General features: G+C 30.6%; 2 long non-coding RNA genes across 5 annotated transcripts; one reads left to right on the top strand and one right to left on the bottom strand.

The window, feature by feature from the left end:
* Window positions 1-120: 120 nt before the first annotated feature.
* On the top strand, window positions 121-5,172 carry LOC127378540 (uncharacterized). The gene is made up of 7 exons (XR_007888073.1): window positions 121-307; window positions 1,591-1,638; window positions 2,224-2,355; window positions 2,479-2,543; window positions 3,377-3,422; window positions 3,552-3,600; window positions 3,838-5,172. It is a non-coding gene; the product is annotated as an uncharacterized LOC127378540 (long non-coding RNA).
* Window positions 5,173-5,892: 720 nt separating this feature from the next.
* LOC127378537 (uncharacterized) lies at window positions 5,893-18,243 on the bottom strand. Of its 4 annotated transcripts, none has more exons than XR_007888066.1 (9): window positions 17,978-18,243; window positions 17,634-17,724; window positions 17,481-17,527; window positions 16,901-16,972; window positions 16,254-16,339; window positions 15,973-16,069; window positions 14,547-14,618; window positions 14,301-14,366; window positions 5,893-6,064 (listed from the first exon to the last, which is right to left on the bottom strand). It is a non-coding gene; the product is annotated as an uncharacterized LOC127378537 (long non-coding RNA). The 4 variants fall into 4 exon arrangements; XR_007888067.1 differs by having other exon boundaries at window positions 17,639-17,724; window positions 17,978-18,242; XR_007888068.1 differs by having other exon boundaries at window positions 17,643-17,724; window positions 17,978-18,242.
* Between the last annotated feature and the right edge of the window lie 637 nt (window positions 18,244-18,880).

The following is an 18,880-nucleotide window of genomic DNA, read 5'->3' as shown; positions in this document are numbered from 1 at the left end:
ACAGATTTAGGAATATATAAATAAACCCAAGTATAAAACAGGCTTCCAAAAATAGTTGTTTCCGCCTTTGCTCACTTTGGTATTCCCAGTATTCCCCCTCTAGTGCACCAATGACTCCACCAGCGAACAGACTCTCTTCCTGACTTCGCTCCGGTCGGCGAACTGACGCGACGACGCGTCCGCGGCGGCTGACACTACTGACAGTATCAACCTGAGCGGAAAGTTCGCTCTCATTCCGGATACATGAACCTGATTCATGAAGACGTTTTCAAGGAGGAGAGGAAAGAGAAAATAAGTGAGTTATAAGGTCAGTGAGAGGCTGAACGGCCACACAAACAAACACAAACAAACAAACACAAACAAACACGCGGTCGCTGCGTCTCTTGCGAGCTAGTTAACAGCTATGTTAACGTAGGTGACTGTAAACAAACAAACAATCGGTCAAACTCGAGTTACATGAGGTGACAATGAGAGATTATTGTGAGAAGGAACATGTTGTTTTAAACTGTTGTTGTTGTTGTTTTCCTGCTGTTATTATCAGAGGAAATCAACGCCACCTGTTGACGAGCATTCAGTGAAAGCGACAAGCGAACAGCCTCTCGAACAACAAAGATAGTGGTCATGAAGATCTGTCAATAATTAGTTGTAGCTTAATGATTTCTGGAATAATTCTGGACCATATGACACAACTACATGTTGGTAGAGGGACAACTCACTATTATTGATTATTGATTGATTGTATTATTCCACCAGTGTATCTGACAGGACCATAGTTGGAAACTGGAGTTTGTCTTTATTCTTGAGGCAGTTTATAGGATAAAACTATTGTCACAATATCTGTTATTGTTTTTAATTGAAATCCAAACAGTTAATTTAGTGTTTCCAAAAAACTGCAGGGTTTTAACAAGAATAAAATCAGAGTTTTAGTCCTTGAAATGTCTTTTTAATCATTTAAAATGAATGTTATACGTGAACGTTTATCAGTAGTCAACAATAAGTTATTGAACTTCTTTGATATTGTTCAAAAAGTATCAGCTACCAAATTGGAATATATATCTATATATATATAGATATATATGTATGGAGCAGATAAAGAAACCATGTCATCTGGAAAAAGACGTTGGAATCGGCGCAGTCTTAATTCTGACATGGGTCATATAATTAATATATATAGATATAGATATATATATCTATATCTATATACATGACATGAAAAAGGTTTTGAATTGCACACATAATGGTCTTAAAATCTGCAGAAACACTGATATATACTTTAGTGAGAGCTATAAATCCACTAACTAGACCACTAATTAGAATACATTTCAAAAAATATATATTTAAAAAATACGTGTAAAAAGAGAAATGACAATGACAATGCACAGTTCATTAAAATATATATATATATATATATAAATCACAGTAGTTCTGCAGAGCTGTCCTCAACTACAAAGCTTGTTCTTACAGACCATGATTTTAATCATTTAAAATGAAAATTGGGACAGAAAAATGATCATTCCCACTAACTGTTAATCTTGTTGCAATTTATAAATCTGTTGCAATCAATACAATCACAATATGATTTGTTTGCAGGAGGACCGCTGTTGGCACGCTCTGTGGGAACTATGGAAGAGTCTTCAGGTGAGTCCACTTTCCAGTCTTAATGTTGGTAAACACAGTATATTTATCTTTCATATCACTACTAGTAAACATTCATTAGTGAGACAGATTTTTAAAAGTCTTTATTTCTTGCTTAAATAACAAATCCAGGATCCAAAATGCAATTCACCTGCTTGTGTAAAACTAAACAAATAAATATGAATTATACATTAATATTGGATAAATAACTCCACTCTGTTCCTCAGTGAAATTAATGACATATTCATGTCAAGAGTTATCAACAATCAACAATAAGTTATTGAACTTGAACTCATGTTGTAAAGTGTTACAGTTCATCACTCTTACCACTAGAGGGCACTCTTTATTGAACTGAACACATATTAGATTTCAATTCTTAACATTTATCTTTTACATATATATAAAAAAAGCACAATTAATTAAAAAATCTTGATTTTAATGAAAGTTTCTGTTAAAATGAAAATTGGGACACAAAAAAACCTGTTAATCTTATTGCAGTTGTTAAATCATTTCATAAAGTGTACACATTATCTGGACTGAGACGTCTTTGGAAATTTATTTTCTTTGTTGTTGTTGTTGTTTTGTCAGTGGTTCAGTGTTTGTAGGAGTACTTATGGATGAGGAGGAGGGCCGTGACCTCTTCCGCCCCCCAGAAAACCCAACTTGTCCGCCGGTGGTCCCAACTCGCGTCCTGTAGCTCGCTGGAGGAGGCAGGAGAAGGTGATTAGTACAGAAAAGATAGGACATCATCAAGCACAAGGATTTTTTTAAAAAATGTAATATTTATCATATATCCAATATCATCTTTAAAACAGCTGCTTTTAAAATCTGCTTCTAATCCAGATCAGCCAAGAATCGGTAGACATAGTCCACACCGTTGTTCACTTCTTGGCTCTTGACTCTGCAAGGTAAGTCCACTTTCCAGTCTTAATGTTGGTGAACACAGTATATTTAGTTTTCATATCAGTACTAGTACTTGACAAGTACCATTCATATTTAAAGACAGATTTCAAAAAGTCTTTTTCTTTCACAGATCCAATAAATCTAAGATCTAAAAAATAAATGAATAAATAAAATAATTAAATAAATAAATAACTGACTGCTTTCTTGTCAAGAGTTATGAGTTATATGTGAACGTTTATCAGTAATCAACAATAAGTTATTGAACTTCTTTGATATTGTTGAAAAAATATCAGCTACAAAATTAGAATATATATATATATATATATATATATATATATATATGGAGCAGATAAAGAAACCATGTCATCTGGAAAAAGATGCTGGAATCGGCGCAGTCTTAATTCTGACATGGGTCATATAATTAATATATATATATATCTATATACATGACATGAAATAGGTTTTGAATTGTACACATGATGGTCTGAAAACCTGCAGAAACACTGATACATACTGAAGTAGGAGCTGTAAATCCACTAACTAGACCACTAATTAGAATACATTTCAAAAAATATATATTTAAAAAATATGTGTAAAAAGAGAAATGACAATGACAATGCACAGTTCATTAAAATATATATAAATTGCAGTAGTTCTGCAGAGCTGTCCTCAGCTACAAAGCTTGTTATTACAGACCCACTAACTGTGAATCTTATTGTAATTGTAAAATCTGTTGCAATCAATACAATCGCAATATGATTTTTTAGCCATATCATCCAGCCCTATGATTAATGCAACTTAAAGTTGTGATGATTTATTCTGTGTTTGATGGCTGCAGGAGGACTGCTGTTGACACTAATGTGGGAATATGGAAGAGTCTTCAGGTTGGTCCACTTTCTGTCTTAATGTTGACTATAAACATAACTGAATCAAGTTTATTATTGTTGTATGATTTTTACTTTCACTGTCAGCTGTGTTGTATGTTAAGACTTTAATTTGTCTCACACTTGTAGATTTGCAGTGTCAGTGGAGGACATCTTTGAAGAAGGAACATCTCCTCTGGTAGGATATTTTTCTATTGAAGAAAACCTTTCCAAAGTAAAGTTTATACATTATAGAAACTGTTACCTTCTTTATGTAAGTAGAGAACACAAAGCTAAATGTGAAATGTTTCCTGATGTTAGTAAGCTGTCAGAGAGGCTGTCTGAGTGTGTTTGACTCTGTGGTCCAGTGGTGTTGTCAGCTGTCTGTGAATGTGCAGTCGCTGGTTCGATCCTGCCTTGTGCTTTTCATTTAAAGGCAGACGTCCTCAGCAGTGGACTGAAAGTCCGTCAGAGAAGAGCTCCGAGTGCGGATGGTCCGGTGGAGCAGCGGCATCGAAAGCGCTTCCGAAAGCACCTGCTACCATGTAGCAGTAAGTTCGATTCCCGTGAGACCCCGTCACCTGGAACGCGATTCCCACGGAAGTGGATGAGGAGGAGGGCCGTGACCTCCTCCGCCCCCCAGAGACCTGTAAGCAGAGGGTTATGGAAGAAGAAACTCCACCCAGCTGGAGTTTTACAGACTGTGGGGGTTGAGCATTGAGCTTCTTGTTGCAGCTGCACGCCGCCTACAGGTGGACAATATTTTAATAATCCTACTTGATTTCTACTTATTTATTACTACTAATCCTACTTACTGATTACTGATTGGCTGCTTGATACACGATCAATGACTCTACTTATTTCGGATACATTGTCAGTTATGTGATGTTGTTATTAAGTTCAGTCTACTTTGTATCACTTGTATTTACTGTGTGTGTTCAATGGTTTTGGAGCGTGTCATGGGAATCAGGGACTAACTATTGGGTTTGTGGGTTTGGGTTTGGGTTTCCCAACAGGGACTTGAACTCCCAGATCCAGGTCCCGGTTACAGACCTGTCAGCGTCTTATCTCACTGAGCTATAATTGAAGTTGAACCTGTGCATGTTGTTGTAATTCTTGTATTTCACATTGAAGGAGAAAACATTGAAAATGGTCAGAACACAGTCAGGTTTTGAACCCTCAATCTGAGTGTGGAGAACCAACAGTGACAACCATTTACTCATTGAGCTATATATTGGGACAATAGAGTATAAGTTGTTGTTGCTTTTCTTTACATTTTTGAAGAGAAAACTCAGAAAAGGGTTATCAGAGGATAAATTGGATTTGATCCCTCCACTTTTGATTTTCAGGTAGCAGCACCTTATCTCAGGGAGCTACACCTGAGGGTTACAATCAGTGGTTCGTTGTTATATCTATTGTTCATGTTGCTGAATAAAAAAGACAAAAATCTCAAGTGAGTGTAGATTTGAACCTTGCAACTCAGATTTCAACATGAGCTGCTTATCTCACTGAGCTATTTCTGCAGTTGGATTTTTCTTTTTAAAGCCCTAATATCTGTGACGTCCATGAATGCGTTGTTGGCATCCTTTGCCTTGATGCCAGCACCTCAGGACACCGCAGCAAAGAAGATGCAAGGAGAGGGCAGGGGCTTGTTCCTCCAAAGCAGCACTGTTGTACCTGAGCTCCATTATAGTTCATATAACCCCCAGGGTTGTCTGTCCAGTGTAAAACCTAAATTAAATGTAGTTAAAGTAAATGAAAGAATTAAAAAAAAAAACTCCAAGCAGCAAGAATAGCTCAGTGAGATAAGCAGCTCATGTGGTTGAAACCTGAGGTTAAGAGTTCAAATCCAATCTCATGCATTTGGTGATTTTAAAGGTTTCTCCTCAGTGATGTGAACAATAAATACAACTACGAAGCAGTGAATTACTAACTTGAGGTATAGCTCAGTGAGATAAGGAGCTGCAAAAGGATGATCCAAGGTTACATTTTGTGTGTTCTCTCCTCAAAGAGATCAAGAAAAGTAACAACTGACACAGACTGTACTGTCGGTGGTACTGCCTGTGAATAAGCAGATGATTGTCTGATTGGAAGTGGGGTTCGAGCCTTGCTCAACTCTGAATTATGAAGTCAGATGTTTGTATAAACAAGTCAAAAGCTGTTACAAACACAGACTGTCTCAGATCAAATAGTGCAGAGTGTTAGAAGAGTGATCAGGAGATGAGAGGTTGTGTGTTCGATTCTCTTATGAGGCTGAGTGAGTTTTGTGGTCCAGCAGCCAAAGTAAAATGATAAAAGCGCCCGGAGAAGGAGTTATAGTATGAAGGGAGCTTGGTGGCGCAGTGTGCATGGGAGTGGCCAGAATGCAGAGGTGTCTGGTTCAAGGCTCGCTCGGCGCCGGATGCCAGGTTCCTGGAGTGTCACCCCGCTGCAGAGGGAGAGGAGGGGGCCGTGTCCCCTCCCGGGTTTCCAGAGAGACAAATGCAGGGGGTTATGGATTTTAAAATAATTTTATTCAACATTAACACTGCCAACACAAAGAGAGCGCCTCTCCTCCCTCCTTCCCACCAGTTGGCATTTTCCACAAAGAAGTAAGTCTTTGTGGAAAATGCCAACTGGTCCGCTGGCGGTCCCAACTGGCATCCGGCTGGACGACGCAGGAGCTGAGAGAGAGAGAAGTTAGTACAAGTACCAAGATGTCATCCAGCACATATACATTAGACACTACTATATTATATTAGACACAACTATATTATATTAGACACTACTATATTAGACACTACTATATTATATTAGACACTACTATATTATATTAGAAACTACTGTACTATATTAGACACTACTATATTATATTAGACACTACTATATTATATTAGACACTACTATATTAGACACTACTATATTATATTAGACACTACTATATTATATTAGACACTATATTAGACACTACTATATTATATTAGACATTACTATATTATATTAGACACTATATTAGAAACTACTGTACTATATTAGACACTACTATATTATATTAGACACTACTGTATTATATTAGACACTACTATATTAGACACTACTATATTATATTAGAAACTACTATATTATATTAGACACTATATTAGACACTACTATATTATATTAGACACTACTATACTATATTAGACACTATATTAGACACTACTATATTATATTAGACACTACTATATTACATTAAGACACTACTGTACTATATTAGACATTACTGTACTATATAACTACTATATTATATTAGAAACTACTATATTATATTAGACACTACTATATTAGACACTACTATATTATATTAGACACTACTGTATTAGACACTACTATATTATATTAGACACTACTATACTATATTAGACACTACTATATTAGACACTACTATATTATATTAGACACTACTATATTAGACACTACTATATTATATTAGAAACTACTATATTATATTAGACACTATATTAGACACTACTATATTATATTAGACACTACTATATTATATTAGACTACTATATTAGACACTACTATATTATATTAGACACTACTATATTATATTAGACACTACTATATTATATTAGACACTATATTAGACACTACTATATTATATTAGACATTACTGTACTATATTAGACACTACTATATTATATTAGAAACTACTATATTATATTAGAAACTACTATATTATATTAGACACTACTATATTATATTAGAAACTACTATATTATATTAGACACTACTGTATTAGACACTACTATATTATATTAGACACTATATTAGACACTACTATACTATATTAGACACTACTATATTATATTAGACACTACTATATTAGACACTACTATATTATATTAGAAACTACTATATTATATTAGACACTATATTAGACACTACTATATTATATTAGACACTACTATATTAGACACTACTATATTATATTAGACACTACTATATTATATTAGACACTACTATATTATATTAGACACTATATTAGACACTACTATATTATATTAGACATTACTATATTATATTAGACACTATATTAGACACTACTATATTATATTAGGCACTACTATATTATATTAGACACTACTGTATTATATTAGACACTACTATATTAGACACTACTATATTATATTAGAAACTACTATATTATATTAGACACTATATTAGACACTACTATATTATATTAGAAACTACTATACTATATTAGACACTATATTAGACACTACTATATTATATTAGACACTACTATATTACATTAAGACACTACTGTACTATATTAGACATTACTGTACTATATTAGACACTACTATATTATATTAGAAACTACTATATTATATTAGAAACTACTATATTATATTAGACACTACTATATTAGACACTACTATATTATATTAGACACTACTGTATTAGACACTACTATATTATATTAGACACTACTATACTATATTAGACACTACTATATTAGACACTACTATATTATATTAGACACTACTATATTAGACACTACTATATTATATTAGACACTACTATACTATATTAGACACTACTATATTAGACACTACTATATTATATTAGACACTACTATATTAGACACTACTATATTATATTAGACACTACTATACTATATTAGACACTACTATATTAGACACTACTATATTAGACACTACTATATTAGACACTACTATATTATATTATATTAGACACTACTATATTATATTAGACACTACTATATACTATATTAGACACTACTATATTATATATTAGACACTACTATATTATATTAGACTACTATATTAGACACTACTATATTATATTAGACACTACTATATTATATTAGACACTACTATATTATATTAGACACTATATTAGACACTACTATATTATATTAGACATTACTGTACTATATTAGACACTACTATATTATATTAGAAACTACTATATTATATTAGAAACTACTATATTATATTAGACACTACTATATTATATTAGAAACTACTATATTATATTAGACACTACTGTATTAGACACTACTATATTATATTAGACACTATATTAGACACTACTATACTATATTAGACACTACTATATTATATTAGACACTACTATATTAGACACTACTATATTATATTAGAAACTACTATATTATATTAGACACTATATTAGACACTACTATATTATATTAGACACTACTATATTATATTATATTAGACACTACTATATTATATTAGACACTACTATATTATATTAGACACTATATTAGACACTACTATATTATATTAGGCACTACTATATTATATTAGACACTACTGTATTATATTAGACACTACTATATTAGACACTACTATATTATATTAGACACTACTATATTATATTAGACACTACTATATTATATTAGACACTATATTAGACACTACTATATTATATTAGACATTACTATATTATATTAGACACTATATTAGACACTACTATATTATATTAGAAACTACTATATTATATTAGACACTATATTAGACACTACTATATTATATTAGAAACTACTATACTATATTAGACACTATATTAGACACTACTATATTATATTAGACACTACTATATTACATTAAGACACTACTGTACTATATTAGACATTACTGTACTATATTAGACACTACTATATTATATTAGACACTAATGTATTATATTAGACACTACTATATTATATTAGACACTACTATATTAGACACTACTATTTTATATTAGACACTACTATATTATATTAGACACTATATTAGACACTACTATATTATATTAGAAACTACTATACTATATTAGACACTATATTAGACACTACTATATTATATTAGACACTACTATATTACATTAAGACACTACTGTACTATATTAGACATTACTGTACTATATTAGACACTACTATATTATATTAGACACTACTATATTAGACACTACTATATTATATTAGACACTACTATATTAGACACTACTATATTATATTAGACACTACTATATTAGACACTACTATATTATATTAGAAACTACTATATTATATTAGACACTATATTAGACACTACTATATTATATTAGAAACTACTATACTATATTAGACACTATATTAGACACTACTATATTATATTAGACACTACTATATTACATTAAGACACTACTATACTATATTAGACATTACTGTACTATATTAGACACTACTATATTATATTAGAAACTACTATATTATATTAGAAACTACTATATTATATTAGACACTAATGTATTATATTAGACACTACTATATTATATTAGACACTATATTAGACACTACTATATTATATTAGACATTACTATATTATATTAGACACTATATTAGACACTACTGTATTATATTAGACACTACTATATTAGACACTACTATATTATATTAGACATTACTATATTATATTAGACACTACTATATTATATTAGACACTATATTAGACACTACTATATTATATTAGAAACTACTATATTACATTAAGACACTACTGTACTATATTAGACACTACTGTATTATATTAGACACTACTATATTATATTAGAAACTACTATATTATATTAGACACTAATGTATTATATTAGACACTACTATATTATATTAGACACTACTATATTATATTAGACACTACTATATTAGACACTACTATATTATATTAGAAACTACTATATTACATTAAGACACTACTATACTATATTAGACACTACTATATTATATTAGAAACTACTATATTATATTAGACACTATATTAGACACTACTATATTATATTAGACACTACTATATTATATTAGACACTATATTAGACACTACTATATTATATTAGACACTACTATATTATATTAGACACTACTGTATTATATTAGACACTACTATATTAGACACTACTATATTATATTAGAAACTACTATATTATATTAGACACTATATTAGACACTACTATATTATATTAGAAACTACTATATTATATTAGACACTATATTAGACACTACTATATTATATTAGACACTACTATATTACATTAAGACACTACTATACTATATTAGACATTACTGTACTATATTAGACACTACTATATTATATTAAGACACTACTATACTATATTAGAAACTACTATATTATATTAGACACTACTATATTAGACACTACTATATTATATTAGACACTACTGTATTAGACACTACTATATTATATTAGACACTACTATACTATATTAGACACTACTATATTAGACACTACTATATTATATTAGACACTACTATATTAGACACTACTATATTATATTAGAAACTACTATATTATATTAGACACTATATTAGACACTACTATATTATATTAGACACTACTATATTATATTAGACTACTATATTAGACACTACTATATTATATTAGACACTACTATATTATATTAGACACTACTATATTATATTAGACACTATATTAGACACTACTATATTATATTAGACACTACTATATTATATTAGACTACTATATTAGACACTACTATATTATATTAGACACTACTATATTATATTAGACACTACTATATTATATTAGACACTACTGTACTATATTAGACACTACTATATTATATTAGAAACTACTATATTATATTAGAAACTACTATATTATATTAGACACTACTATATTATATTAGACACTACTATATTATATTAGACACTACTGTATTAGACACTACTATATTATATTAGACACTATATTAGACACTACTATACTATATTAGACACTACTATATTATATTAGACACTACTATATTATATTAGAAACTACTATATTATATTAGACACTATATTAGACACTACTATATTATATTAGACACTACTATATTAGACACTACTATATTATATTAGACACTACTATATTATATTAGACACTACTATATTATATTAGACACTATATTAGACACTACTATATTATATTAGACACTACTATATTATATTAGACACTATATTAGACACTACTATATTATATTAGGCACTACTATATTATATTAGACACTACTGTATTATATTAGACACTACTATATTAGACACTACTATATTATATTAGAAACTACTATATTATATTAGACACTATATTAGACACTACTATATTATATTAGAAACTACTATACTATATTAGACACTATATTAGACACTACTATATTATATTAGACACTACTATATTACATTAAGACACTACTGTACTATATTAGACATTACTGTACTATATTAGACACTACTATATTATATTAGAAACTACTATATTATATTAGAAACTACTATATTATATTAGACACTACTATATTAGACACTACTATATTATATTAGACACTACTGTATTAGACACTACTATATTATATTAGACACTACTATACTATATTAGACACTACTATATTAGACACTACTATATTATATTAGACACTACTATATTAGACACTACTATATTATATTAGAAACTACTATATTATATTAGACACTATATTAGACACTACTATATTATATTAGACACTACTATATTATATTAGACTACTATATTAGACACTACTATATTATATTAGACACTACTATATTATATTAGACACTATATTAGACACTACTATATTATATTAGACATTACTGTACTATATTAGACACTACTATATTATATTAGAAACTACTATATTATATTAGAAACTACTATATTATATTAGACACTACTATATTATATTAGAAACTACTATATTATATTAGACACTACTGTATTAGACACTACTATATTATATTAGACACTATATTAGACACTACTATACTATATTAGACACTACTATATTATATTAGACACTACTATATTAGACACTACTATATTATATTAGAAACTACTATATTGTATTAGACACTATATTAGACACTACTATATTATATTAGACACTACTATATTAGACACTACTATATTATATTAGACACTACTATATTATATTAGACACTACTATATTATATTAGACACTATATTAGACACTACTATATTATATTAGAAACTACGGTACTATATTAGACACTACTGTATTATATTAGACACTACTATATTAGACACTACTATATTATATTAGACACTACTATATTATATTAGACACTACTATATTATATTAGACACTATATTAGACACTACTATATTATATTAGACATTACTATATTATATTAGACACTATATTAGACACTACTATATTATATTAGAAACTACTATATTATATTAGACACTATATTAGACACTACTATATTATATTAGACACTACTATATTATATTAGACACTACTATATTACATTAAGACACTACTGTACTATATTAGACATTACTGTACTATATTAGACACTACTATATTATATTAGACACTACTATATTATATTAGACACTACTATATTATATTAGACACTACTGTATTATATTAGACACTACTATATTATATTAGACACTACTATATTATATTAGACACTACTATATTAGACACTACTATTTTATATTAGACACTACTATATTATATTAGACACTATATTAGACACTACTATATTATATTAGAAACTACTATACTATATTAGACACTATATTAGACACTACTATATTATATTAGACACTACTATATTACATTAAGACACTACTGTACTATATTAGACATTACTGTACTATATTAGACACTACTATATTATATTAGACACTACTATATTAGACACTACTATATTATATTAGACACTACTATATTAGACACTACTATATTATATTAGAAACTACTATATTATATTAGACACTATATTAGACACTACTATATTATATTAGAAACTACTATACTATATTAGACACTATATTAGACACTACTATATTATATTAGACACTACTATATTACATTAAGACACTACTGTACTATATTAGACATTACTGTACTATATTAGACACTACTTTATTATATTAGAAACTACTATATTATATTAGAAACTACTATATTATATTAGACACTAATGTACTATATAAGACACTACTATATTATATTAGACACTATATTAGACACTACTATATTATATTAGACATTACTATATTATATTAGACACTATATTAGACACTACTGTATTATATTAGACACTATATTAGACACTACTATATTATATTAGAAACTACTATATTATATTAGACACTACTATATTATATTAGACACTATATTAGACACTACTATATTATATTAGAAACTACTATATTACATTAAGACACTACTGTACTATATTAGACATTACTGTACTATATTAGACACTACTATATTATATTAGAAACTACTATATTATATTAGACACTAATGTATTATATTAGACACTACTATATTATATTAGACACTACTGTATTATATTAGACACTACTATATTAGACACTACTATATTATATTAGACACTAATGTATTATATTAGACACTACTATATTATATTAGACACTAATGTACTATATTAGACACTACTATATTATATTAGACACTACTGTATTACATTAAGACACTACTGTATTATATTAGACACTACTGTATTATATTAGACATTACTGTACTATATTAGACACTACTGTATTATATTAGACACTACTATATTATATTAGACACTACTATATTATATTAGACACTAATGTATTATATTAGACACTAATGTATTATATTAGACACTACTGTATTATATTAGACACTACTGTATTATATTAGACACTACTATATTATATTAGACACTACTATATTATATTAGACACTACTGTATTATATTAGACACTAATGTACTATATTAGACACTACTATATTATATTAGACACTATATTAGACACTACTATATTATATTAGAAATAAGACAGTTTCACTCACTCTCTCTCGAAGCGTCGACTGGAACCATTGAAGTGTTGTTGTGTAAAACGCTGACTGGAGCACACCCTGGAGGCAGGAGGAGAGAGTGCAGGTGATTAGTAGAGACATGGAGCCAGAAAGGACATTATCCAGCTGTACTTTTTACAATTCAAGGTTTATTTTCAACATGTAGAAAGAATGGCATGATGCCAATACTAATATATGGCAATATAGCTGACAGACATAAACACTGAAAAGTGGACTTACCTGAAGACTCTTCCATAGTTCCAGCAGTGCGTGTCAAGAGCAGTTCTCCTCCTCCTGGGGTTCTTGGCTGATCTGGATTAGAAGCAGAGGGTTATAGAATAAATAACCATGAGCATCTGAACTTTTACTCAAATGTTTAAAGTTATTAAAGAAAGAGAGAGTGTAGGTGATTAGTACAGACATGGAGCCAGATTACATTATCCAGCTGTGCTCTTTATAATTCAGTCAGTTACTGAAAGATGTTGTTTGTGTAAAACCAAAGATTTGGATGAATATTTAGCAGATTATTTCCTGTGAGGGGAGAGAAGACAATATGCTCCTTGGTGTATGAAATAAAAAAACTGGATATTTGCACTAATAAATTTAAGTTTTTCAACCTCTTATTTTTTATTCTGAACTGACCTGAGTAACCTAAGTAGCTGAAAGACAATAATTATTATCAATCTTCTGCTATGTTGCACCAAATGTGAAAATTAAATTTAAGTGTAGAACATGTTGTATGTAATTGTCACCAATATGTTCATATGTACAAGAAACATGTTAAATCTAAATGTTAAGATTTTAAATCTAATGATATAATAGTGTTCAGTTCAATGAAGGGTGCCCTCCAGTGGTCAGAGTAAAGAGTACTGTATGTGTGGCAGCTCTGGTGGGTCCTCCTAGTTCAGACTGGGGCTTCAGGAGGATCCCCTTCTTCCAACTGGACATCAGTGTCTGGTTCGAGTCTCGCTCGGTGCTGGAGTTTCATTTTTACCAATTATACAGACTCAATAGGATTATTTTTGGACAAAATCTGTGTCTTCTTGATCCTGATGCTGGGTCATTGTTCTACTAGACAATTTACTTTCTGTTTACATTTACACTGGATATTTGCACTAATAAATTATCTTATGATTGATTTTCATTTAATTTCAAATTATAAATGTTAAGATTTTAAATCTAATATAATAGTGTTCAGTTCAACGAAGGGTGCCCTCCAGTGGTCAGAGTGAATAACTGCAACACTATACAACACTTAACATGAATTAATATTAAAGCTGTTCACTAGTGTTATTGAATTGATATTTATTTATTTTATATATTATTATTTTATTGAAATTATAGTTGATGATGAATATTAACTACTACTATATTATGTTAAAAAAAGACTACACTAAATTAAACACTACTATACTACATTAGAAACTACTATAGTATATTAAAACTACTATATTTGACACTCTTACACTAAACAAACATTAGTATGACTTACACCATAAAGGACTAATGTAAGACACAAGAAAGTGTGCCACAAACAATATATGTTAAACAATACAGCAAAGAGTGAAATTTACTTCAATACTTTATAAAGTCAGAACAAGTTGTTACATTCCTAATCCGTTATCTGAGAAAACCTATACAGGTGTTTATAATGTAAGATACATACCACAGCATCACAGTGGAGGACGGTTACAGCAGCGTGTGTGTGAGAGTCCGGGGCTCTGGAGCGGTGGGATCTGAAGGTCCAGCAGTTTCCTTCATTTCTGTGAAAACAACCAAATGAAATACTTATTTTTAAAGTTTAGATGATTATTTAAGATGTAAACTGTGATGATGTGAAGACAAACCGTATTCTCTACTAAACAGCCTGCTCCTGCATGAGAAGAGTGAAAACAACTGCAGCCGGAGCTCCCAGAAACCAAAGCAGAGCACAGCGAGAACACTTACTGAGGTTGGATTTGGTTTTCTGTTGTATTTCACTGTCACTGCAATTCATTCCGACATTGTTGTTTCTCCCAGATAGAGACTGAACTCTGATAGTTTGTGACAAGATAAAACAGACAAAATGAAAAAAATAAAACATTGTAGTTAAGTGGAATAAAATACTCAACAATAGAGAATTAATTCTGACAATGAATGATGAATGTTGAACATTTTTAATACAGTTCAGTTTGTATGAAAGTGTGTTTTTAGGAAACATTACATTATGAATTTGGATTTCTGTTACTGAAGGTGATATTGGGGTTCAATAAAAAATTTTATCACATAAGAAGGAGAGTTTGTATAATTTCTATCCTATAAACTGCCTCAAGAATAAAAGACACACTCCACTTTCCAACTATGCTCCTGTCAGATACACTGGTGGAATAATTCAACCAACACTTAATCAATTTACACACAGCTTCATTTATTATCTACCAACATGTAGTATGGTCCAGAATTATTCCAGTAAATCATAAAGCTACAACTAATTATTGACAGAGCAAATGTAATCTGATTACTGCTTCACAAGAGCAACGTTACAGTGTTTAATCAGTTAGCGATGTAATACAGTGACAACAACGTGAATAATAAACAATGGAAATTAGACTTACCTGAAGACTCTTCCATAGTTACCACAGAGCATGTCAACTGCAGTCCTCCGCCACATGTTGTCAGCCTTCAAACTGTAAGAAATTAACATTTTATAAAATTGTCAGACAATTCAAATGAATGTAGCAGAACCAAAGTTATTGTCTTTTTATTTCTTCTTTGTGAAAATCCAGCATTTAAAACCTTGAAGTTTAAACAGCATCACCTGAGGATCAAACCCAAAACCTTAAGACTGACACACAGTCGGTGGCGTAGTGGTGCCTGAAGAAGTGGGTACACTATTTATTATTAATGCAATTAGCCAGAGAAGAGGTGCAGATTTTACAATCAATACTGTGCAAGAACGAGGGGCTACAGATGACAAGTAGGATTGGATTACCAAATCCATATCCCAATACCGGGACCTGGGTCCACTATTTCAAAACCTTCATTTTAGATCCAAAGTCTCCAGATAGGATTTAACTTAAAATGAGGTATTTAAAAAGATGTGATCCTGATGAACAGATGAAATGTTGTTTTAGGGTATATAAAAACAGTTCAGTCACATTTATAGTCAACAATAAGACTAGAAAGTGGACCAACCTGAAGACTCTTCATAGTTACCACAGAGCCTGTCAACAGCAGTCCTCCTGCAACCATCAAACACACAATAAATTAATTTATTATTATCTAACAACATGAATTATTCCAGTAATCATAAAGCTACAACTAATTATTGACAGAGCAAACATTCACTGTACAAACGGAGTCTCTATCTTTGTTGTTCGAGACGCTGTTCGCTTGTCGCTTTCGCTGATTGCTCATCAACAGGTGGCGTTGATTTCCTCTGACAATAACAGCAGAAAGACAACAAAAAACAGTCTAAAACTTCATGTTCCTTCTCACAATAACCTCCCATTTTCACCCCTTATGTAACTCGAGTGAATTTGACCGCTTGTTGTTGTTTATAATCGCAAACTGTACAGACGCTAGTACAGCTGTTAGCTACCTAGCAACAGACGCAGCGAGCTTGTTTGTTTGTTTGTTTGTTTGTTTGTTCGTTTGTGTTTGTTTGTGTGGCCGTTCAGCCTCTGACTGACCTCATAACTCACAACAAACTCCAGTTCTTCGTCTTATTTTCCTCCAGTCTCTCTCCTTTCTTCCTCTCGTCCTCCACACGTCTCCATGAAGCAGGTTCATGTATCCCGAGTGGCCGCGAACTTTCCGGCTCAGCTGCTGCCGCGGATGCGTCATCGCGTCAGTTCGCCTGAGCAGCCAGGTAGGGAGTCTGTTCCCTGGTGGGGGAATACTGGGAATACCAAAGAGGGCAAAGGGGAAAACAATAATTTTTAGATGCATATTTTTTTAATCTCACTATATTCTGGTGTCTATGTCCTGAGGAATGTATTTTTATTTTTTATTTTATTCACTTCCCTTTTCCATCTACCTCACTTCCTTTCCTGTCTTTTCCTTGTCACTGATTGGCTCTTGTTTTCAGCCTTTGTCACTCCTCATTAACCGATGGAGTCTACCTGATCACTCCTCACTCCTTTCTTTCAGAGTCAACAGTCCATGTGTTTTTGTTTCCTCCTCTTTATATTCATAAATGCCACATTTTATCCTACAGCCTTTGGAAGACTCAGCGGTATTAAGATGCTTACAATCTGCAACTACACCACTAGAGGACACTAAGTCATCAAAGGATCATTCTTGACAACAGAAATTGTACTTTTATATATCTTCACCCCCCCATGCACATCTCCACGATAACTGAGCAAAGCTACATGAAAAGGACATGTAGAAAGAATGGCATATGGCAATATAGCCTATAAACTATGTTCCTGATGCCATTACACAGCTGTCAGTGACTGAAGTAAAGCAGTGGAACAGCAGTGAACTGACAACCCCTGCTGAGGTGACATATTTTCTGGATATTTTATATTATATTTAAAGCTGTAGTTGTATTATTGTGATTCAAACATTGAATAAACCAGAGTTTAGTG

Source organism: Dicentrarchus labrax, unplaced genomic scaffold, assembly GCF_905237075.1.
Source record: "Dicentrarchus labrax unplaced genomic scaffold, dlabrax2021, whole genome shotgun sequence".
Taxonomy (NCBI): Eukaryota; Metazoa; Chordata; class Actinopteri; family Moronidae; genus Dicentrarchus; species Dicentrarchus labrax.
This window is presented reverse-complemented; position numbering and strand designations above follow the sequence as displayed.